Genomic DNA, 23421 nt, shown 5'->3' with positions numbered 1-23421 from the left:
CATCTCTGCGTCCTGTCGACTTCATTAGGGTTAAAAATGTCTTGCTCTTTAATAAAGGATGGTGGCAATGGTGGAGGAATTTTTAAGTGACACGATGGGAAATTGATAACATTATGTCAGTCCCCAAATTTGAAAGAAAACGTTTGCTAGTCTGAAAAAGGCTGAAGGAGAGATTATTAACTAGCAGAACTGCCAACCACCACCTCCCCAACTTTTTAGATGGAACCCAGAAATGGGAAGTGTTCTCGCTGATAAGCACAGAGGCCAGCTCATGGCGGGCATGTGTGTGCATGTGTGTGCATATGTGTGCGTGCACACACGCACCGTGTACATCAGAGGCTAAGACTGGCCTCTCCCGATGGTGTCCTCGATTAGCGAGGCTGAGGGGCTGTCACTGAGCTGGTGGAGCCTCTGTGTCTTGGAGACATCTGGTAGCAGGAATGATGAAGGCTTTCCAAAGAATAAAGGTCATGAAAGAATCTCCTTTGTGGGCAATTTCATGAGAGCCTCACGAAACTGTATTTTGACTTCTAAATTGTTTCACCATTTTCAACCTGGAATAACAGATGGCAGGTGTCTGTTTTACGAAGAGGAAGCTGTGCCTTGTGGAGGTTGCTCAGCAAGTCAATCTCTCACACTTCGTTTTCTTTAATCCTATAAAGTTAGATATTTGTGTAAATGGTTGTTAAAATTTAATTTTTTTAGAAAAAAAAACATGACACATCTGCGCCATGATAGCATTAAGTTTAACCTTAAATCATGATAGCATTAATTTTAACCTTTATGCACTGAAGAATGTATAAAAGGAATAAAAAAATTTAAAAACTCTCATTGGTAATATAATTTCCCTCAAAATGATCATAATTCATGTCAGTCTTGTTATGTTTGTTTCAATCCATTTTGTAATCGTTTGTTAAGCACCCTCCTCTTCCCTATATTATACCTAGCATACTGAAAATATAACACTAATACTTTTGAGTACTTACCGTGCGCTAGCTCTTTTGGTCAGAATTTTTACATCTATTATCTCATTTAATACTAAAGTCATCCTATGAAACAGGAACTATGTCAATCTTCATTTTAAAGATGAGAGAATTTACACAGAAGTCCAGGGACAGGCACAAGATCCCACAGCCGAAAGGGTCCAGATAACAAGTGGAAGTCAGGATTCTGGCTCCACACCCCCACTCTTCACCATTCTGCTCACAGTGGATCAGTGTGTTCCTCCTTCTGGCCTCCATCACCACGTGTGCACGCACGAGTACACGCACACGCTCACAGACACACATACACACACAAAGACGAAAGCAGCCGTTTCCATGGTGGGCGATCCCATCTTCTAGTCCCAGATCACCTTTCCCCTAAGTGTCCAAAAAAGTCCCACCCTTAGAGCTTTCCAGCTCAGGATAGTCCAGGTGGTCATCTCTGCTTGCTCAGAACCGGAGGCAGAGCGTTTCTTTTATTTCCATGCCATCCCTTTCATGTTTAAAAACCAACAGGTTAAATAGACCCCATTTGTGGTAGGGATGCCCTGTTTTGTCTTCTGACAGGCACTGACAGTCCATCTAATGGACCACAGTTCAGTTTAAGCTTGTTCATGGGAGTTGTGCTTGGTCCATTCAAGGCGGTCGCCGTAGGAATTCTGGAGGATGGCACTCCCAGGATGAGTTATCTCGTCGCGAACTGATGCATGAAAAGTAGACCCTACCCGATGCTTCTGTCAGGAAAGTCACTTAGAAGGAACTGCCATCACCGATGCTTTTTAATCACTGCACTTCTTGCCTCTTGGGTCCCCTGACCTCATAAAGAACTGGCTAGGGATCTACAGTCAGTAAAAATAGCTTGTGTTTATAAATCACCTTTCCTCCGAAGTGTAAGAACTACTCCGCAGATTTCATTAACACTGAAACCTTTCTGGAATATTGCCGAGGGAAGCAAGATGATTGTGAATTATAAATTCTTTCTGGGTGGGAATGCTATTAGCTTTCCAACTCTTCGTTTCTTGTTATCATCTCCATGTATCTTCCCAGTGGTCACAGCAGCCATTTTCTCATACCTATCTTACTAGTCAGTGTTTACGTTGAAAGAGGAGTCAGGGCTGCTTTGTGTTGTGGCTGACAGTGGGGATACATGGGTATCGTGGGGAAGCCCAATGACGAGCTCTTTAAGAATCTGTTCCCTGGTGATAGACTGTTCTTGGCTCTGTTGTTTGTAAGCAGTAGCATTATCGGTAGGACAAGGAATGGGATCCATATGCTAAGACATGCATGAATGGTTGGAGAGATGGTAGAACCTAAGAAGCTTGTCTGTTTCACATTTATAGGTAATGGAACTGAAAAAATCTTAGCAGGTCTTCAGTGAAGATGGGAGAGATGCCAGAAACTAGAGATGGCTACCTAGCGGTGCTTCTCTGAATTACTATAGACAAGCCTGCTCTTGGCAAGAGGTTGAATAAAATTATTGTAATCTTGAAATCCTGTGATCCTGTAAAAACATCATATATTATACAAATTCCCAAGATTTATTGAGCATAATCTGAATAAACATAAATTCTTAAATCTCACTTGAATTGAGATCATACAAAATGATAAAAAAAATTTCACATGATCTAAGATGTCCTTAAAGTATTTAACAAAATATTATCCCATTTTTCCTGTTATTACCTACCTCGATGCAGAAGTGGCCCCTTGTAACTTTGTATATTAATTCAGAATAGCATCTTTATTCCTCGTAGTACAGTTCTTGTTCCCTTAACCAATTCCCCACCCTTTCTTTGAAAATGGAGGCCATTTCTTATGCATCTTCTTGGCCGGCAGTTAATCAGTGTATGCTAAGGGACTGAGGGTGAATGTTATTATTTTCAGCCTTTAAAAGTGGATTCTTATGAGTATTATTACTGACAAAAATTTTAAGTGGATTATTGAAAAGGACTTAGTTTTTTGGTTTTTACAAGAGGAAGTAACAAATACTGGAAGCCATTTTGGGTTTCCTACATTTAATTTCTATCAAAACTCACTTTTTTTTCTGTCATTAATATCAAACCTTAAAACGATAAATTAGACAGGTGCCCTAAATATAATGTATCAGGTTTCTAGCATGAGGGCACGTTTTAAGGATTTCTTAGAATCATTTTCTTGGAGGAAGCATGAGTCTGTCCTTGGCTTTATCTTTTTAAGGATTCGAATCTGTAATCTGCAACTGTACTCATCAGACTCTTCAGAATACTCAAATCAAGAGGAGCATTTTATAATTAAAGATTTTTAAACATCCTAATGATGCAAGATAGGATGAATCTCCCAAGTTTTTACTTCATGGTATGGGTATATAATTTGCTAGTAACCTCAGCAGGAATCTTTCTTCGTTCCGTAGATTCCCTGTGGTCTGGCAGCACATTGCACACTCTCAATACGATTTGGTCTAATACTTAGTCCATTTGTGTAGTTCTCATGCCTCTTCCCTATATCACTAATAGGCTGAACCATGGGACAGGTATCAAGATTAATTTAACTTGGATAAAAGTATGCACTTAGATTTTCAAAATCAATTATAGAAGTTTAAAACTGAGGAGACTTTGATCAATAACTCTAGGTAAAGCCCCCGAGCATTTTAGTCGATGATACTGTCAGGGTAAGCCCACAGTGAATGGTCCTTAAGTAACACCAGTGCCATCTCAGGCCGCACTCATAGGGTTCCAGATCCAAACGGTGAGTTAATAATCCTGAGAGAGATAAACATGCTTGCCTCAGACTATACCCGGAATACTGGCACTTATTTTAAGGCACGAATTTTAAGACGGTCTTTGCAAACAAGAGCACAGATAGAAGAAAGTCATGGTGTCATGGTGAAGAAATAGGGTATGATTAGCCTCGAGCAGAGAGGCTGAGAGGGGACCCATTAGCTTCTTTCAAGGACGGCAAGGATTGTCAAGTGAAAAGGCATTTGACTTACCGCATAAAACCCTAGAGGGTAAACTAGAACCAATGTGCTTAGAAGTTTTAGGAAATTGGACAATAGTTCTTTTGGAGGGGGTTGGGGGGGGTTGTACCGCACAGTTGTGAGCAACTGCCCCTGGTGTATCAAAATTATATTACAATCTTTCATGGATTTTGTTAAGAAATTTTTTTTAAAAAAGGGTTTTCCTGCATTTCCGGACATGTAAAGTCTTAGAGGAATATTCTGACAAATATATAGAAAAACGGACAACTAGATTGTTTTTGCCGGGATACCTACCCCGCCTCAATTTATCTTTTGAGCATTCCATAAACCACAGACACTGGCTCCAGGCTTTCTCTGTGGAGGACACTTAAGTTGCCATCAATAGGGAACCTCAGATAAGCAGGGCCTGTGGCTGGTGCTCTCCGTGGTGCTGAATTGAGGCAGTGCCTCTCCGGCTCCTCCCAGGCTGAGGTTTGCTTTTTTTTTTCTTTACCCCTGCTCTGCAACATTTCAGGTTTTGCCTCTTGTTTGTTGATATGCCTCCATATTATGGCTCCATATCATAAAGATCACGTCCTTACATAAAGCCTTCTGATAGTTCTGCTGGCCTTTCTTAAATCTGGCTGGCATTCAGCCTGTTTTGATCCCAGTCCACTGACCTCTCAAAGAGAGGAATTATTATAAATTATGGAAAATGAATTATGAAAGAGATTTGAGGTTTGGGTAGAGAAATGTGGTAGGTGAAACATGACATTTATAGATCTCTCTTGACCTATCAAACAATGACATTTCTTATCGCTTGCAAAGTCATCTCATTTCTATATTCATTGATTCTTGGTAGACTTAGATATGAAGGCAAATATTGGGTAAGATGAAAATATGGCTGAAGAAGAGGGTGTTAAGAGTTTGAAGAGGCTACTGATAAACTAGATATAAAAATTATAACCTTTTCTTTACACATTTGATATCTCTTATTCGTACAAAACACAGTTGGTGGTGGTGATAGATACCAATTCTTTATACCAATATGACTGCGTGGAAATGAAAAGCCTTGAGGAAAAGTCACCACAGGATAACGAGAAGAACCACATTAACAGAACATCTGGACAACAGAAGCAGAAATATGATAAACTTGGGCGATACAGAGCAGAGTCATGTTCTGCAGATGGAAGGACACTGCTGGACTATCAGCAAAAAGGTGCTTCCGGTCTGTGTGCGGAGTCTCCCCAAGCATAGCACAATTGACTCCTGTGAGCTTTGCTCCCTGTGGACCCAGGGAGTTCTGACGAAGCTCAAATGAGAGAATCTTGGAACCCTAAAATTAAAAGGAGGAAAAGGAACTACTAAAGGAAAAGAAGAGAATAAAGCGTAATGGAAGGGAAGATCTGAAAATCTCTGATATTTAATGATAATGAACGTATATAAAAGCCTGCACAGAAGCCAAACCATTTAAGGTTCGTAAATTATATAGCCAGATTTTAATAGTAAAATTCTTTGAGGAAAGGATTCATTCAAAGTTCACTAGTTATAATTTATAGAACAGTACTACACCCAATTATGCAGTTAGTAAATAGTTTCCATAATACATGTGAGTTTGGTAGAAGAAAAAAAATCCTTTTAAAAATTAGAGAAAAAAGTCTACGGCCATGCCACCCTGAACAAGCCTGATCTCGTCTGATCTCAGAAGCTAAGAGGGTCAGCCCTGGGTTAGTACTTGGATGGGAGATCATCTAGGAAGACCAGGTGCTGTAGGCACAAAAAAATAAAAAATAAGGGATTTTAAACTGACAAGGTCCTTGCAATCTGTGAGGTCAACCAAGGGTTGCCTCACCTGAAAAAAAAAAAAATAGAGAAAAATTTAGAAACATGGTGTTAAGGAATATAACAGATGAAACAGCTAATCCTCAAGATTCTTCCAGTGATGTTTTGTGATTAAATACTATTTAATATAAAGAACTTTGAGAATGGGAATATTTATACTCTCATAATTTAGACCAGTTTCTTAACATCTGGTCAAACTCAAGGTTAGATTTATCAGTCACTAAAGAAGCAGCCCATTTATCAACCAATTAATTCTCTTTGAAAGTTTATTTTTTCTGAGTAAAATATTCTCCAGAACTAAGGTGTCCCAATGTTCTTTGAAAAGATGTTATTATCATTCTCACCCAACGTGTTTAAGAGACCCATTTCTCATCATCCCCCTTCCTTTAAAAAAAAAAAATTAATCTAGCACTGTGATTCTTTTAAACCTTTTGGCGCTGCTTGTATCCACTCTGAAAGAAAACAATATGTAATCAAGCGCTATGAAATGGCCAGAGGCAGGAAGCTGAACATGTTGAAGAAAGAATTCCCATGGGAAATTTCACTTTTACGACAGGGCATGCTGCCCGAAGCCCTTAGAGTGAGCCAGGCCCTCCATATGTGCTATCTTATGTGGTTAAATTGTCTTCCTGCGTAGCAGTTAACCTCAGTTGTAGACGGCTAAATATCAGCAATAAATGTTTGACTTTCTTCCACTGAAGCACAGATAAGATGGTTAGAGAAACACTTCACATTCATCAGCCTCTGAACTTGGCATCCACCTTGATCAAATAGAGGTCATATTAACTACCTTGTAGAGTTGCTGTAAGGTATTTGTCTTACAGCAGGGGCATAATAACTTGGTTCTATTTCTACCTTCTCTTTCAAGGCCATGTCAAGTACTTCTAAACAATAGAAATGGGAAGTAAATTTTTATTCCTGCCAAACACCTATGCAGGTATCTGCTATACCCAAAGGTCTTCATCTTCATACTAAGTAAAGTTGATGATGGTTCCATCTCCTGAGTGGAGGCTCCAGAGGGCAGCTTTCTTTGAATCCCGTAACCGATTGTGACAAATAGGGCTGCTGACTAAAGTGTCTGGTTTATCCAGTGGTCGCATAGAAAAGGATAAGACATACTCCAAAAAAAAGCCGCACTTCGAGAAACCAGTGTCAACTGATTGATGTGGCTCTAAATTTAAATTTTATTAAGAAAAACAAAATTGTTTTCAGTGGCCGGAATAATAGAACGTGGGAAAGTAAGATTTAAAACCACTAGGCATTGGAAATGGAGGGATCTGGAGGTCTTCATAGCGGTGATAGAAGTAAGTCTTAAGTATGAACGTCCAGAGCTTGTAAGAAGGCCTGTGAGAGACGATTTGACCATCCCATTTCAGGATATATTTCTTCCCCCAAAACTGTATTAAAGAAAATCAATTACATTGTGTTCCCTCAATAAGTTCGTCTTTCTTCACCCTTCCCTGGGCTGACCTGGAGACGAAGTCAGCTAATTCACTTATGCAAGTATGTAGTTGGAAATTAGACAACATACGTAAGCTCTTCAGGGAGAGCAGAGCGGTTCTGCCCCTGTAACGCCACGCACGCCTGCTTTCCATCGGGATGGGAAGGCTGAGCTGCACAAAGGAGAGGGTATCGAACATGGCACATATCTTAATTAGTATAAAAGGGCCACCAGCTGAACTCTTCCTGCATCAGAGTGGCCCTTCCATGGTCCGGGATGGGAGATCCCATCAGAGGAGAATACTTGCCTGGAAGCTTAACCAGGGGCCCTTGGGGGAGAGGGCGCTGGGAGTCCCACAGTGACACCGGCAGTGCTCGGGCTGCAGGAAGTTCCCCCAGCCCACCTCAACTAAGATCCTGCATTTATTTCTCCAGATCATTCAGTGCATATGTATGAAGTGGTACAGCAGGTGCTTAGTATCTGTTCATCAACAAGACAAATGTGGTGGTCTCTATCTTAAATGCTGGCATTCCAATGGGAAGACAGAGAAAACAAGTTAAGAAGAAATTAAGTAATTACAAATTTTACCAGTTATGAATAAATCAGAGGGCTGAAAACAGAGCAGCAAGCAAGTGCTTGCTTTCCCAGGGGGCTTGTCTGGCCACATCACATCCACTAGGCTCATCAAGAATAGCACTTTCCATCCCTTTCTCACATCTGTGGAAGAGAAAAAAGAGGTGCCTACATCAGGAAATATGATCCAAGCCTTTTCAGTGAATGTAGATATTCTGGGTCAACTAAACTTTAATTATCCAGATAGGTTACTGCTTGAGCTCTGTTTCTAAAAATCTTACAGAAGACAGTGGCTACGTGAGTCCAAAGGGAGACAGTGCATGGAAGAGCACCCGAAAATGCTGAAGGACTCATGTAGGAACCCCTGTGATGACTGTCTCATGAAAGGTTTTTAAACGTGTGTTTGGACTAAGTCTCTTCATAACAACTTCCAAATACAGGTGCATTTACTTATTTCTGTCAGCTTGATGGAGCGCCGATCCCAAGACAAAGGCTTCCACTCTATCGTACCAAGGGGACGAGGGTCTCTTTCAGCATTTCAGAATAGTCAATTATTGTACAAATGCACAGGAGAATTTCTTTTCATTTACTCTCAGAATTAAAATCGGTTACTACAATGCAGAGAAATTACTTCATTTTTTTATAATTTAAGGAAATTTATACTGTAACTATGTAACATATAAAAAAAGGGGAGTTTTGCTAAGTTTTAATGGTTCAATTGATGGGTCTCAACCATAATTGTTTTGCATCCAAGGACACATTTGGTAATGTCTGGTGACATTTTTGGTTGTCCCAAGTGGACGTGCTACTGTCATCCAGTGAGTAGAGGCTAAGGCTATTGCTAAACATTCTTTAATGCACAGCACGGCCCCCTCTCAGCAAAGAATGATGCATCCCTACATGTCAGCAGGGCCGAGGTTGAGAAACCCTAGCCTAAATCAGTACAACTTTTTGTCATAAAGTTCAAGATGCGAAGATTTAGTCCTAGAAGGCAAAAACCAATGACTTAAAAAGTAAATCACGTAGACTGATTTTTCAGATAAACTGCCATAGTGAATATTAAAGACTGATATATTCTGATTGAAGAAAGCAAGATTCTCTTATTTTAAAATACCTTTTTTAAAAAATCACCATTTCCCTTAGTTAAGAGGACAGAGAAAGAGAAAACTATGATGTGAACTCACTCACCTGAGCCTCACCTGAGGGTAGAGAGATCTCTTGGTGACAAATAGATGACTTCAAGCTTAAGCATGTAGGTGAGTCTCTCAAACTCACGCACAGGATATGTATATTTTTAGTTTAGACACAATTCAGACATGTGGCAGTGGATAGGGTTATGCTATGGTGCTGAATTAAAACAGGCCCCACGACCCAGCCGGGAAGGGTTTACGGGTGTGGGGCAGACAGAATTTTCCCCTTGAATTTGATGCATTGACCCCGTAGAGAACAAGTGACAACGGGGTGGTGCATCCACTCGCCAGGGGTTTGTTCTGTTCTCTGTTCCTCACGTACCTCGAGTGCTCAGAAGCTAACACGGGCCCTGCGTAACTGGGGCCAGGCTGGCCTTCTCGTTCATTAGAAAACACGGCCCCGCTGTCGTGGTCACCCTTCTCCTGGTCGTGCTGTCAAAGCTCATACAAGAGAGCAAAAATCAGATGCACAGAGAGGAGAAAATCCTATGATAGGTAGGTAAGCTGATTAATAGGCTATTTCTGTGTTAACAACCTGTTTTGTTCAATTGACTATAAAGTGAACTGCCAGGTCATTTGTATTCAACAAACATGTTTTACAGACAACGTGCCAGAGGCTGGGGACAAAAAGGTGAGCCACCCTTAGCTCTGCCCCTCTAGACATTCATTTAGATGGCTCAGCACTTTCTCTTTGTCTGGAAGTTAACTTCCAAGGACAAATCGTGCAGGCCATTTTTTTTCAAGTGTACTGTTTGATCCTAGTCACAATTTCTGTATATGGGAATGTGTGACTTGTAGACATAGAAGGATAATTTCTGTCTCACTAGTGAGCACAGAATGAGTTGTTCTTAGCATCTCCCGGTCTCTCCCAGCAGGCGAGAGAATCCTGAAATTTGCGCTTTGTATTGGAATTGCTTATTCCCAGGTGTCCTTTAAAAAACCAGAGAGTGAATTTATGTCAACTGTTATTTTGCTCCAGACCCCTCCGTGGTCTCTCAAAGATCTCCTTCCATCTGTCCAGATCTCGTGCAAGGTTCACATTGTTGCTTCCCCTTGATCTCGCCATGGCTTTCACTGCGGACGTTGGCCTCCGTCTTTGATTTTTGTGTTTTGTTTTGTCTTGCTTTTATGCTCATCCCCCCATCTGATTCATCGATGATTATAAAATATCAAAGCATCAAACCTAGACTTCTGCTCTGATGAGAGCAGACACACCGGGGTTCTTTTCTAGGCAGATCTGAAGCCCGGAGGGCAGCTCCAGTGGGACACGTACAGTGCTGACTGGGCAGAGGCCCGGGCCCTTTTTTCTCACATGAGTAAGCGCTGATGTCTTGGGATTCCTTGTGGTAAAAATACAAAGGACGCCTGATATTTCTGGCAGAGTCATTTGAGATGGCTCTGATTTCTCACACGTATCACAGTATATGTGTAGAACACAGCTTTCTCCCCTTCAAAGGCTGACCTCAAGTTAGTCTGTTGAAATCGTCTATAATTGCTGGGCAGTCATACATATTCTATATTTTTAAAAAAGAGACAGTAAAATCTATGTCTTAGGCGACAGTGAAAGATCAGCTGGCTCTGTACTTATTTATATTCAGGAAGCAGGGGAGCGGTGTGTATGCAAAGGCGGACACCATGGCTATCCACTGAGAATCGATTTAGAAACTGACGAGATGCCTCTCTGGGCTTACTCCGCCGCAGGCTGCGTCCGGTCTGACAGTGCTGGCCTCAGGGGCAGCGGGTGGAGGGGAAGTCCTGAGTCTGCTGGAAGCAGACGGCCCTGCATGGCTTCCAAGGTTTTACTTCATTTCCCCCCAGAGCCTCAGTTTCCTTGTCTCTGAAATAGGGGTAGTTCTAAACCTCACCGTGGTTACCTAGCGCGTGATGCTGTGTGGAGAAATGCTTAGTTAGTTCTGAAGGGTTGCATGAAATAGACTTTTTATCATGGGAATATAGACTGTTTCATAATCATAGGCTATTTTAAGGAATCTAGGAAAAGGAAGGCTTTATATAACTATTTTCCTTTTCTCTTAATTCCTTGGTGGTATGAAGCATAAATATATAAATAACTCTTCCTCCTCCCAACGTTAAGTAGTATTTTTAAGATTTAATAGAGAACAAAGAACAAGGAAATTGCCGCAGAGCAAAAGCAGTCAGCAAGGAAATAAAAGGCACTTTTTAAAAAAAGCTTTTGAACTATCGTGTTTTGAAAAATTATGCGTATCGTATCAAAATAGAAAAATTATTTTATAATAATGACATGCCATGAGTTTGGGATGGTAAATAGACGATGCAAAATCTCAGCTTCTTGTGCCACGAAAGTTTCTTTAGTGAACTTTATCTTTAGTCCAGTTTTGGATTTACAGAAAAAAATGCCAAGAGGGTCAGAGTCCCCACACACCCTGCACCCAGTTTCGCTGTTAACATTTTACCGTGGTCGGTTACCACTGATGACGCTAAGGTCCATACTCTATTCGGATTTCCTCGGTCTTTACCTGATGTTCTTCTCCTGTCCCAGGAGGCCACTCTCTATGTAGTCACTGATTTATGCTCTGGTGGTCCTGAGTTCAGTCCTAGCAGGCTGTGTGTCTCCGTGTGTTAAACTAGTCACTTTTTCTAAGGGCCTCTCTCGATCATCCCAGTAAGGCACTTACAGCCTCCTGCGGTAGAGCATGGCCATTTTGTTAAGGGCCTTGCCCGCCCACATCAGCTGGACCCAGAGCAAGGCCTCCCTGCCAGCTAGAGTAGAAACCATCTTTGTCTCTCCTCTTTCCCACGACCTGTGGACAGCATGCTAAGGAGACTTTTGGGAGGGTGGAGAGTTGTGGCTCTTATTATGGAAAGAACATCAGATTTTGAAACAAAACAGACCGTTTAACCTCAGACCACGGCACGTCATATCCGTGCACCTTACTCCTTGATCAATACATGACACGAAGGGCCACCCATTTTGTGAGCCGGCGTGCCCACATGAGCGTCCTTGCAAACTAAACATATGTATTCATAGCAGCAATGACTCGTTTCACTAAACCTTGCACAGAACTTTTTCTAATCCTTTGAAGAAAAAAAAAATTAATCTCAAAGTTTCTGAGTTTGGAAAAGTAATATTAGAAGGAAAACATCTAAGCAGGGAAGAAACTTGTTATACCTTTTCATTTCCAGCCTCTGTTGCTAAGAATTCAATGTATAAGTGATGCTTAGAATATTCAGAAAAAGCAACAACTTTAATGATAAGATTTAAGGGAAACAAGAAAGTCCAGCCTAAAATATTATGAGCGTCCTTTGGGTCACTGGCATGGGCTCATTAATTCATTGCCTCCACAAGGCTTCTATTAAAATAAGAGAAATTCTCCTGAGAAACCAGGGTACCTCCTGGGTGGAGTTGCGGGGGGGGCGTGGGCCTCATGCTTGTTTTCTTCTGCTTCCTTTGAGGCTCTCTTGTGGGGTTCCCTGATTGAAAGCACAGGGCCATGTGGAACAGTTAAGGACTATATTTTGAGGGGTGATAGGCAGAGCAGATGGGCTCACTCAAGCCCTGTGTCTGTTAAATCAGGACCATCATTTCTTATACTCTTGGCTTCAGTCTCCAGTGTCTTTCAAGTGGGTTGACTTTTCCATAATTCCCATAGTTCTTTTCTTCAATATTAATACTTTTAGGGGTGTCAGCTGCCCCAATCAACTATATCCTGAGCCATCGACTGATGTATCTGTGTGTGCATTTCAGTTGGATTCATTCAGTCAAAATAAGATGCCATCTTACAGCAAAAACAAACACACAAACAAAACCTTTTGAAAGTGACCCATTTAGTTAGTAAGAGTGTCTGTATCCTATATAAAAAAATCCTCAGGGAGAAGTTTGGAACAAAACAGGGATAGGGAGAGGGAGAGGAAAGGTGGGCAGATATGTGTAGCTATAGATTTTAAATGTTGCTCCCGCTGAGCCCTCGTCGTCTGTCTATTTTCGTGTACTTAGAAAACAGCCCCACTCTGAAGTCTTCTGACTTCTAGAACCTGAGTTTGGGGTGGGTGGGGGAAGCAGGCTGATGGCTGGCTTCTGTGGGTTCCATCACAGGTTGTTATTTTCCTCAGCTAGTTTCCCACGAGTCTCTCCCTCCTTCTCCCCCTGTCTGAATTTTCTTGAGAACAGAGTTGGCCTCGCTTGTCTTTGCCACCAGGTCCTTTGCCAGAAGCTGTCAACCTGTGTCCAGTCTGCTCAGGTGTCTGATGATGCCTGGCACTGCTTGCTGAGTCCTCAACACAGGAAACTGTGGTGTCTTCCCAGGTAGCAGCTCAATTATTTTTCAGCCTCCTTGGCTGTAGGGTCTTAGTGGACAGAATTGGCAGGAACCCAATGAAAGAATGGCTGATCAGTTTCTTGGCTGAACTGGGGAAGAAAATGCAAACATAAACATCAGCCTGGCATGAAAACGAAAACTTTAAAGGTTATTGAAAAGAACAGAATCACATGTGTGACTCTCCCACATAATGCACAGGGAATGTTGGCATCAAACCTATTTCCTTGAGAAACATCTTCCTTGCAAATTTTCTTTTGTTAAAACATTAAATAAGGGCGTGTTCTGTTCTACATTGGACAGTTGCCATTTTATTTGCTGTGAGATTAGCTAGTGGATGCAGAATAGTCCACAAATAAATTTTCAAACTTTTACTTTATTATTTTATTGGAAGCGTACCTTTTATTCGGTAATAACCCCCGATGGTGCTGCTTACCAGCAATGTCCTTTCTCACCATTTTACCACCTCTTGCTTCGATCCAGCTTCCCATTTCCATCGGCTGCTTTATCCTCCTATGCTTTCTGCAAACTCAGGCTGTCAGAGTGATCTTCGTTCCTTTTGTCTTCCGTGTTTAATATGTTGAAAATCTGTTTTGACTATTTCCCGATCATAGAAGTCCAAACTCTGGTTATATCATTTCTGGGTTACTAGATCTTTTCAGAAGCTTCCCTCCAACTCTAGTATCTTGCATCCTTAAAAAAAAAAAAAAAATCCGTAGCCAAAATGCATGGCTCTCCTTCGTGGAATTTGTTTTGATTTCTTCCATCATTCTCTGAACTCAGCTCAATTATCCTCATCCCTGACATTTGTATGATACCAGAGCATCTTTGAAGATATTTTTTTATATGTTTGCTCCTTTGATTCTCTCAGCTGTGTGAGGTTATAAGAAATGAAATAATTCACCCAGAAAACACATGTCTATTTGAGGCCAGAGAGTGGACTGTTCCTTAAGCCTCCTAACAGTCTAATTTCTTTCTTCGACCTGGTGCCACAGCCTAATCCAGAGTTAGCCACTAACTGTTCACACTGTTCTTTTGTCTTCTGTTGTCTTTATTTTGCGCCACTGATTATTCTGAATCAACCACTCCTTTCTGCCTTGGGCACTGAATAGTTTTCTTCCAGTGTCCTCTTTGTGTCCTCTTCTTGGCTTTTTAAGAATCAATTCTGATTATGTAGGCCTCCAATGCTCCGTCCCCCATACCTCCTCATGGGACGAATTGCCTTGCAGTTCCTTTCTCAGATTCTGTATTCTTGTCAGAAACGCCTTTCATCAAAGACACTGCATTTGCCTCATTTCTACATATATTCATCGTGCCCTGGACAGTTATGTCCCTGCCTCCTGGGAATGGACATCCAAGCCTTGGCTGCGAATGCTCACTTCTCAGAAGTTGAAATCTAGTATGTTTTTTTTTTTCCTCCCTAAACACATGTTCTAGACATTGCTTTTGCTTCATTTTCACCCAACGTTTATGATAACAAAGCTTTGTTTTCATAGAGCACTTTTCTTCTAAAAAATTCAAAGTGCTTTGAACATGATCCATCCTTGCAGTGCGCCTCCGAGGTAAGTGGGTGGCAAGTATTTTTATCTCCTATTAAACTGAAGGCAGAATTTGCTGCACCAGGATCCCCTGGAAAACAGAGCGATCTGGACTGTGAGTCTCTGCTCTGTTTCATTTATCGGCCGTCATAAACCTACTTCTGCTAGAACCGTGCACAGAAGCAGCTCCTTTGCAGACAGACCTATATACACGTGATTAATTGGCTTCTAGGAGACGTTGATTATGGAATTTGGAATCTGAATGTAAATGGAATTGGAAATGAGCCCAATTGAGAAATTGCTCTGGAAGAAAAACACATTTAGAACTATGAATTCGATTCCACCCATCCTTGAGTTCACTTCCAACGCCAGCTGCCCTGAGCAACTCTGCCCGCCATTCCCCTGGATCCTCAGTGCCCTATGCACGTTCTTCCTCTGTGGTCTGTAATGCTTTGTCCTTCACTCCTCTGCTGCTTGGCACAGAGTGGTGCCTGCATCACCTCTGTGGGTAGCCGCTCAAAATGTTTTTCTGCAATGGATTGACAGGAACTGACCACTATTGTTTATAACTGTCATGGAGCCTAAACATTCTCTCACTGGTGGGTCCTGAGTGCCCAGGATGACATCTAGGACAACGCAACCCTTTAACCGTCCCCTCATCTCGCTCCATGTTCATCACTTGACTACCGACTGTGCTGGAGAGCATCTTTCTCCTTGGCCGAGCATCGGAGCATTATAACTGAGAAGGACTCCCTGGTCAGCTGCTGATCAACAGCAGTGCTAGGAGACCAGCCTTAGGTGCCGGCCCTGCAGGAGGGCATCACACAGTGTCTCAGCCCTCCTGTCCCCTGCTGACCGCAGAACACAGCAACACCAGCCAGTGACTGGCCTCCCAGGAGTCATGCGAGCTTCGGATCCATCGGGTCTCCTGTCTGTGCTGCTCTGATGATGAAAGGTGCTTTAAGTAGAGTAGCTTATTAAAAATAAATAATGCCAGTTCTCGAGCTGCCCCCTGCATTTCCCTTCCCCTGGCTCCCTTGGATGTTTCTAAAAGGTGCCAACGAAAGTCACAAAACATTGGTAATGAAAAGGAAGGGAGAGCAAGTTCGTTTTGTCATGAGAGTGAGCGGTGAGTCACATCTCCTGACTCATCGCCAACAGACAAAGAAAGCCAGTCAGTGGGGGTGCCCTCCTGTGGGGTGCTCTGCGGTGACTCATGGGGGCCTGGAAGGAGGAGCAGCCAGAATCAAGCCAAACAAGTGTATTTTTACATATGGGAGGGCGAGTTTCCTGGCACGATACAACCATGAGTCCCACACACTCACATGCTAATTTTAGCCCAGGCGCTGGAATGTGTGGGCATGGCCTCTGCGGAGCTCTCTCCTGTGGTCATGTTTTGATTTGTCAGCGGTGAGGGATGTTTAGTGATTAACTGGCACGGGCAAGAATGTAATATTTTGGTGCAAGATTTCACTGTAAGGAGATGAAGAATTTTTGAGTGTCGTGGCTTCAATAACATTGTTCCATCAGTCAGGGACCAGTTCACGTCTAAGCGTGCATTCCACAGACATTCGGGGGCCTCAGGACTGAGCACACGAAGGCAGAGAAGAGTCTTAGAATTCCTACGGGGAGACACAAAAGCAGACAGAGAACTGGGAAAGAAGCAGGCGATGGGATGGAGACGCTTAGAAGTGTCAGCCTATAGAAAACGGAAATCAAAGCCTTCAATAGCAATAGGAACGGCCTCACGGATCTTGAAAGGCCTGGAGGAGTTATCACGGCAGAGGGGCGTGAGATGAAGGGGCCTTAAGGCACAAGGGAAAGCGTCTATTGCAAACAGTTTGATCTTTTCAGTTATGCTGTTTTGTTCTCAAAATTTGAAAATTGTTTTCTTCCTCGTAAGTGCATACTGGAAGTTTTAGCTTGAAAAACTTGTCCTGACACTGGCTTGTTCAGGGCTAGGCAGAGTCCAGGCTGGGAAGACTTGTGAAGGACCTTTGACCCTTCTCTGAAGGACTTTAAGCAGAGTGGCTTCATTATGTCCACTACGAAAAAGCACTGATGAAACTAGGTTTCACTCTTGTTATTGCTGGATCTGTGTCTCGCTGGGGCTACAGTTAGATTCAGTGAACTCCTCGTGGAGGGCAGTAAGGAAAATGGATCTGTCTTGGGGGTGGGAGACCATATCGGAATGATCTCGGAGAGCAAGGATGGGGACCTCAACCGAGACCAGTGTCGGCAGGAAAAGAAAGGAGGAAATCGATTCGGGTGTTAAGGTGACCGAGAGAGAAGCCAAGGCTAACCTGGGCCGCTGAGTGTGGGAGAGAGCGGGGTTGGGCACCCGGTCAGTCCAGATAGAGACAATGAGTTCAGTGTGGGTCATTTTGAATTTGAGATGACTAACGGACATCGAGGTGGACACGTCCAGGAAGGAGTTGGTTGTCAGAGGAAGATCTGGGCTCAAAATGGAGATTTGGCAGCTGTAAGCGTGTAAGTGAAGGTAGGAGAAGAGAAGAATGAGAACAGAACCTTGAGCAGGGGAGAAAACACAAGTCTACGGAGTTGACAGAACCTTGAGCGGGGAGGGGAAACAAACAAGTCTATGGAGTTGACAGAACCTTGAGCAGGGGAGAAACAAACAAGTCCATGGAGTTGACAGCACTTTGAGCAGGGGGAGAAACAAACAAGTCTATGGAGTTGATGAGGAGGGGCAGTGAGGTTGGGAAGAACAAGGACTCAACGTTATTGGGCTGTCGTCATTATTCTTTTTCCCTCTGAAGTCTTAATGGGGGTCATATATCCACACCACATATAATGTCTTTCTTACCAGGAGACATGGTGTCATATTGGACATCTTATGATACCTGCCGGTGACCGCGAGACACGCTGTGTGGGAGAATGGGAGTAGTAAGAGAAACGCCCTCTGTTTATCTGTGAGGGACGAGGGGAGAAACTGTTTCAAAAAATCGATCGCGAGTAAAAAAATCTGTCTGCAAAGATTGGGAATGGAAGTGTCTGAAAGCATTAACCTTTATTTCACGCAGAAGGAAGGTCTGATAATTTTCATCAGAATCTTCGTCTTGAGGTTCAAAGCATTTTATTTTTAGTTTCGTCCTCATTTTTTCTTCATGAAGATGTGTTTTTATCTAAGATAACCTCTCCTTGATGAGAGTTTAGAAAGAGAGAGAGAGATGATGGCTAAGGTGGAGGCCAAAGAACCCTTGATGAATTCAGTTTAGGGCAATTCTGGAGGAAAAATAGTGACTAGATAACAACCACCTGAAAACACCTTCAGCGGTTTCTTACCAGTCTACGTCATCAAGACCTGGGGGGAAGGTAGCAGATATTTAGTATAAGAAGAACTTAGGTAATGAAGTAATATATCTTTACTAATCAATTTAAGACTGAATTCTTCCCAAACACACATTTCTAAGGCAAAATCTATACACACTCCCATCCCAGTGGTTCAGGAACCAGGAACCATGTTTCATTCATTAGAATACCAATTAGTACACAAATGCCAGATAGGATGAAAGAATTGTCTCATCAAAGCAATAACAAGAGCTTAAGCCTAATTTTATTAGCATTCTTTCATAGCAAAAACCGTTTTTATCACCTGCCAAACCAGATACACTTCTGGGATGTCTGTATGCTTAAGACAACAAGATATGTTCTGGGGCACACTCTAGGGAATATGCCATGTTCTACTCAGATTTATTTTTCAAAATGCCACCAAAACACTGACATTTATTTATTTATTGTTTCTTTGTTAGTTTTGAGCCTGTTTCTGTAAAACAAAGAGATACAGTCCTAACATAATCCTTTTTTTTTTTTTTTTAAGAAATCAGAGTGCTTGGGATTGTTTTTAATGAATGGAAGTGATACAAATTCGCCACTTTCACCAGTTCCTCAAATAATGTTTTCGTCAAAGTCATTTTGTTATAACATTAATGAGATGGCATAGGAACTTGACTCTGGTTTATAGCAATTAGTCTATGGTAAAATTGGTTTCATGATGCGTCATTTCGCTTAAAGGCACAGAACCTGTCAACAACAATAAGAGAGGACTTACCGTATGGATGAGAGACTGAAATCTGCAAACCTGGGGTCGTCACGGACATGTGGGCATTCAGCCAGGGTCAGAGGAACCCGGTGGCCTTATTTTGTGAACTCTAGGCAAGTTCTTACTCTCGCTGCGTAGTGGTTAGGACACCGGTGTGTAGTTAGAAGCCTGGTAGAGCGAGATCTCCGAGGACAGTGGGAACGCACAGGCGTGGTTCAGACGCAGCCTCTGCGGGCTCATTGCCTTCTACACTTACGTTCTAGCTCTGCCTCTCTCTGGCTGTGTGACCTTGGACAAGTGGCTGAGCCTCTCTATGCCTTGGTTTCCCCATTTGTGAAATAGAGATGACACTCTAACCTGTCTCATGTTTCATTCTGATATGACGATTAAATCAGTAAGCACTGAGCACAGTGGCTGATATCTATTGAGATCTACGTAATTGTTTGCCCCAAAATAGATTGGTCTGATTAGCTTGATTTTCTTAATCTTTCTGGATATGAACCTTGCATTAAAGGAGATGATTTTTTTTTATCTTCTTTATTAAGATAAGGATCTATTAAGCCACTAAACAAATAAAAGTTCTCTGAAATGAAGTCTACGAATTGTTGATGTTTCCCCCAGCATGAAAACAGTAACGTCTCTATGTCTACCACAGACAAAATGGAAAAGGCAATGCTATTTTACCAACTGTAAGAATTGCGTACCCAAAAATTACCTTAGTTGGAAAGATCAAGTCTTCATTTAAGTAGGAGTTCAGAGAAGAAAGAAATGGAATCAAGTTTATTTTTAAGTCACAGTAAATAGGCATTTTGGAAAGCATTAAGTTTCTGCTTTAAAACTCTTCCGTGGAGGGAAATTTCTGTCTGGTGAGTCAGGATAATGGTACTCTAGGCCCAAAATGCTGTTTGACATTGGCTCTGCCTCCTATCAGCGCTGCGAGCCAAGCTACGTTAACCCTCTGTGCCTCAGTTTCCTCATCTGTACCATGGGGACGCTAATAGCCGCACCTGCCTGTGCAATTGCTGCAAGGATTCAGCGAGAAAATACGTGTAAGGCGTTTAGAACCGTTCCTGACATGTGGTCATCGTCACTATTCAAAAGTGAACAACTCACCTTTGAAGGCCGCTCACCTTCCAATTCGCTGAAGCACGTTCCCCAAGTGTCTTGTTATTCTGGTTATGTCCTTTTCACGTTTTCCAACCAGCTGTTACCGGTTTGATAGTTAATGACTTATTCTTTAGTTTCCCGTCTTCTGGCAAATCTCAGTCCAGTGCCTGTGTGAAGCTTGACCTTCTCCTGAATTATTATCGCAATGCTGGAGGGTCTACTCCTCGGGGCCCGGCGCTGGGTTCCCACAGTGGGAGGAGGGCCTTGGCCGCTCTGCACGAAGTTGCCCACGTGGCCCTGGGTAGGAGCGAGCCGGCCCATATCACTCAGCTCTCTCAGTTCAAGAAGACTGAACGGAACTACACACAGGCACTGGTGTGAAGGATTTAACTCCCTCTTTGTTCACCGATATGGATCTCCATCCTCTCAGACCCCACGTTGGCGAAAGCGTGATTGTCAGCGGATTATCCCCTCAATGTCTCCCGTATCCCCCTTAATTCCACCGCCCACGGTGAGCACACGGATTGCTGTCATGCAATCTGTGAGGCCACATGTTCTTGGGACAGAGGCGAGAAGGGCCCGGGATGAGCAGGAAGCGGCACGCCTGCTCAGGGCCGGTGTGCGGTCGATGGGGCGGGTGAGGAGTAGCGCAGGGAGGGCCCCCCAGGGACGAGGCGCTGGCAGTGGGGCCGCAGAGTGGGGCTGCATCTCCGTGTGTCAGGATCGCAGGTTCGCCTTCCTTCTCTGCTGAACGTGTGTGACCTTCGCTTCCTTATGATGTTCTTCATTGTTCCCTTTAGAGAACACTTAGTTTAGGGTTCGGAACATTGTAGGAGAGAGGACGGTGGGCCAGGTCCTCCTACAGGCTGGACCATTTTAAAGCAATGCCCGTCTCACAGCAGGGGGGCCGAGATCTGTGCCTCACAAAAGCTGGGGGCTGGTCTTCATCCTGTTCTGCAAGCACTGTGTGAATTGGGGCATGATGAAAATCATGCAGAGAAAAGCTGGAGGCTCTGGGGTGCAGGAAGGGAGCGCAGGCGTGTGTTTGTGGGAGAACCGTATGGATGCTGAAACTACTAAATCAAGGTTCCTGTTTTCTGTAGGCTCATGATCAGGAGGGGGGTCCACACAGGTGGAGAAACGTAAAGGTCAGTGGAGGCACAAGGAAGAGGCAGTGGGACAAGGCCTGAGCGAATGCCGTTAGCAAAGGGATGGGCTTCGGAGGGTGACGCAGTGGGTTCCAGGAAGAGGAAAACCCAGGAGCTTCACTTGTGGAAACACAGGCAGGGGCGGGTTATTTGAGAGAGCACACGGATTGCCGTGTGCTCTCTTTTCACTTGTGGAAACACAGGCAGGGCGGGTTATTTGGACACGTGATCGACTTTAGGCTTCAGTCATAAGTCCAAGGAAGGTCAGAAGGAGTGCAGGCGGGTCAGGCTGAGAAGTGTTGAATGCCTTGCTCACGCATGTGCCTTTCATCCTAACGGCTACATGTAATCACAGAGATTTTAAGGAGAGTCATTTACTGAACACTGAAAACAAGAATGTAGGCTTAATCGTGCATTTATCGGATCAGGATTACTTATTTTTAACCCCTTTTGCAAGCTCCCCAGCCCTGGCTAATGCTCTGAGCCCCAGGTCACGCTGTGATCCGTGGCCATGTGGTGACACACAGCACAGGTCTTCGCTGGGTCTTCAGTGAGGCGCATCCCACCCGCCTCACTGCTCACGAATCTGCCTCTGTCCCGGCATTACCCCCGAGCACCATCTCATATGGCTGGACAGGCAGTTATTTATGTCCATGCTAAATCTGCTGTGTGACAGCCTCTTAACGTGCCACTTCTCAGAATAATTTTCCCTATAAAGGGAATTTTAACAAGGGCATGCAGAAATCGCTTCTCGAATGTGCTCTTCCTTGCTCTGCCTTGCTTGGACTGTTCTCTCCCAGCCACGAATTTCCTCTTCTTAATCTTCCACTGTACCCTCCCAGTGCTCCGGCCATCCCTCCCGCGCCCCTCCCCCCAAAGACAGGCAGGCTGTATTTAGTAAGATAAGTGTGCTTCCTTCTTGGTTCTTATTGCTAACTTACACCACAAACTTGATACTCCTTTCCAAAGAATTTATTTTGTTGTTGTTGTTGTTGTTTTCTCTTTGGGTCGAGAAAAAGCCTTTTTCATAAAAAGCCTGTAAGTGGATCCAGAAACAATTATTTTGCCAACAGACAAGGATTCAAGGGCCCAGGTTCCGTTTTCCTGCTCATTTTGGTCGTTTCAGCCAGAAGACAAAGGGAAGAACAAACACAGAGTATATCAACAAGACCATTCTTCAATCCTAAGCAAACTCCCAGGGGTCACGTGGCTTGTTCTTATCAGAAATCTTAATTTACTGGAATTTCTGCACAATCCGTCTTTTAGTGAAACGTCTCTGGGGATGATGGGAATGCTGCTCTGTAACTTTCCAGGGGAACGGGGGACCTTCATAAAGGGAGGGTAAAGTAAATAAAATTTCACCTCAAGCTAAACCTTGTATTAAATTCAAGATTTCGGGGTGGAAAATTACACACCATATTTGTATTCTGCACAGCGTTTTGTGACTAACATTTATCGAGCGCTTATTATATGCCGGATGCTTCGCTAAATGTTTTATGGGCATCTTCTCACTATATCTTTACTCAGTTCTACAAGCTATAAATTACTGTTACTGTCATCATAATAAGAGAGACTTAGAGGCATAATAAGAGGACTTGGTTGGAATCACACAGTTGATGTGCATGGGAGAAATTTCAGCCCCAGTCCTAACTCCAGAAACAACACAAACTCCTAACCACTTAGTGCTAAAGGTTCTATCTGGTCCACCATTCCTCCCTCAATGCACTAAACTGCCAAGTACCTGGATTCCAGAAAAACAACAATCCTCAAGTTACTTGAATTTTAATTCCATCAAAGAGAGACAAAAGGTAAAGTAAGAAAGGAGGTGAGAAGTTATTTTATCACACTCCTATTTAAATTCCTTTAATGGTTCCCATTGCGGGTGGGATAAAGCCCACATCCCCTAGCGTGGTCTACAGAGAATTCGATGTTCTGATGCCTGTCTACTTCTTTAGCCTCATCTTTTACTTATCTCTCCTTGCTCATGAGCTTAACAGAGCCAGGATCCAGACTCAGGTAGACTGGCTCCAGGACCATGCTCTTAGCTACCTTGCTGGCTGGCTGGCAGGTGGATGGATGGATGGATGGATGGATGAGATGGATGGATGGATGGATGGATGGATGGATGGATGATGTTGGATGGACAGATGGATGATGGATGGATGGATGGATGGATGGATGGACAGGTGGACATGCACATGCCTAGATGAATGGAAGGAAAGAGTAAGGGAGGGGAGGAAGCTCATTTAAAAGAAACTCGTGACTCTTCTTAGCATTTCTACAACTGGTCAAATCTACTGTAGCTTTTCTAT

General features: G+C 43.2%; 1 protein-coding gene and 1 pseudogene across 3 annotated transcripts in view; both read left to right on the top strand.

Moving 5' to 3' along the window:
* ELMO1 (engulfment and cell motility 1) overlaps window positions 1-23421 on the top strand; it is a 455772-nt gene that overhangs the window by 285004 nt on the left and 147347 nt on the right. The gene's annotated exons all lie outside the window — the stretch shown is intronic.
* LOC120602581 (uncharacterized) lies at window positions 5573-5691 on the top strand (annotated as a pseudogene).

Source organism: Pteropus medius, unplaced genomic scaffold (assembly GCF_902729225.1).
Source record: "Pteropus medius unplaced genomic scaffold, Ma_sr-lr_union100, whole genome shotgun sequence".
Classification (NCBI taxonomy): Eukaryota; Metazoa; Chordata; class Mammalia; order Chiroptera; family Pteropodidae; genus Pteropus; species Pteropus medius.
The sequence above is the reverse complement of the archived record's forward strand: the minus strand, read 5'-3'. Positions and strand labels throughout refer to the sequence as shown.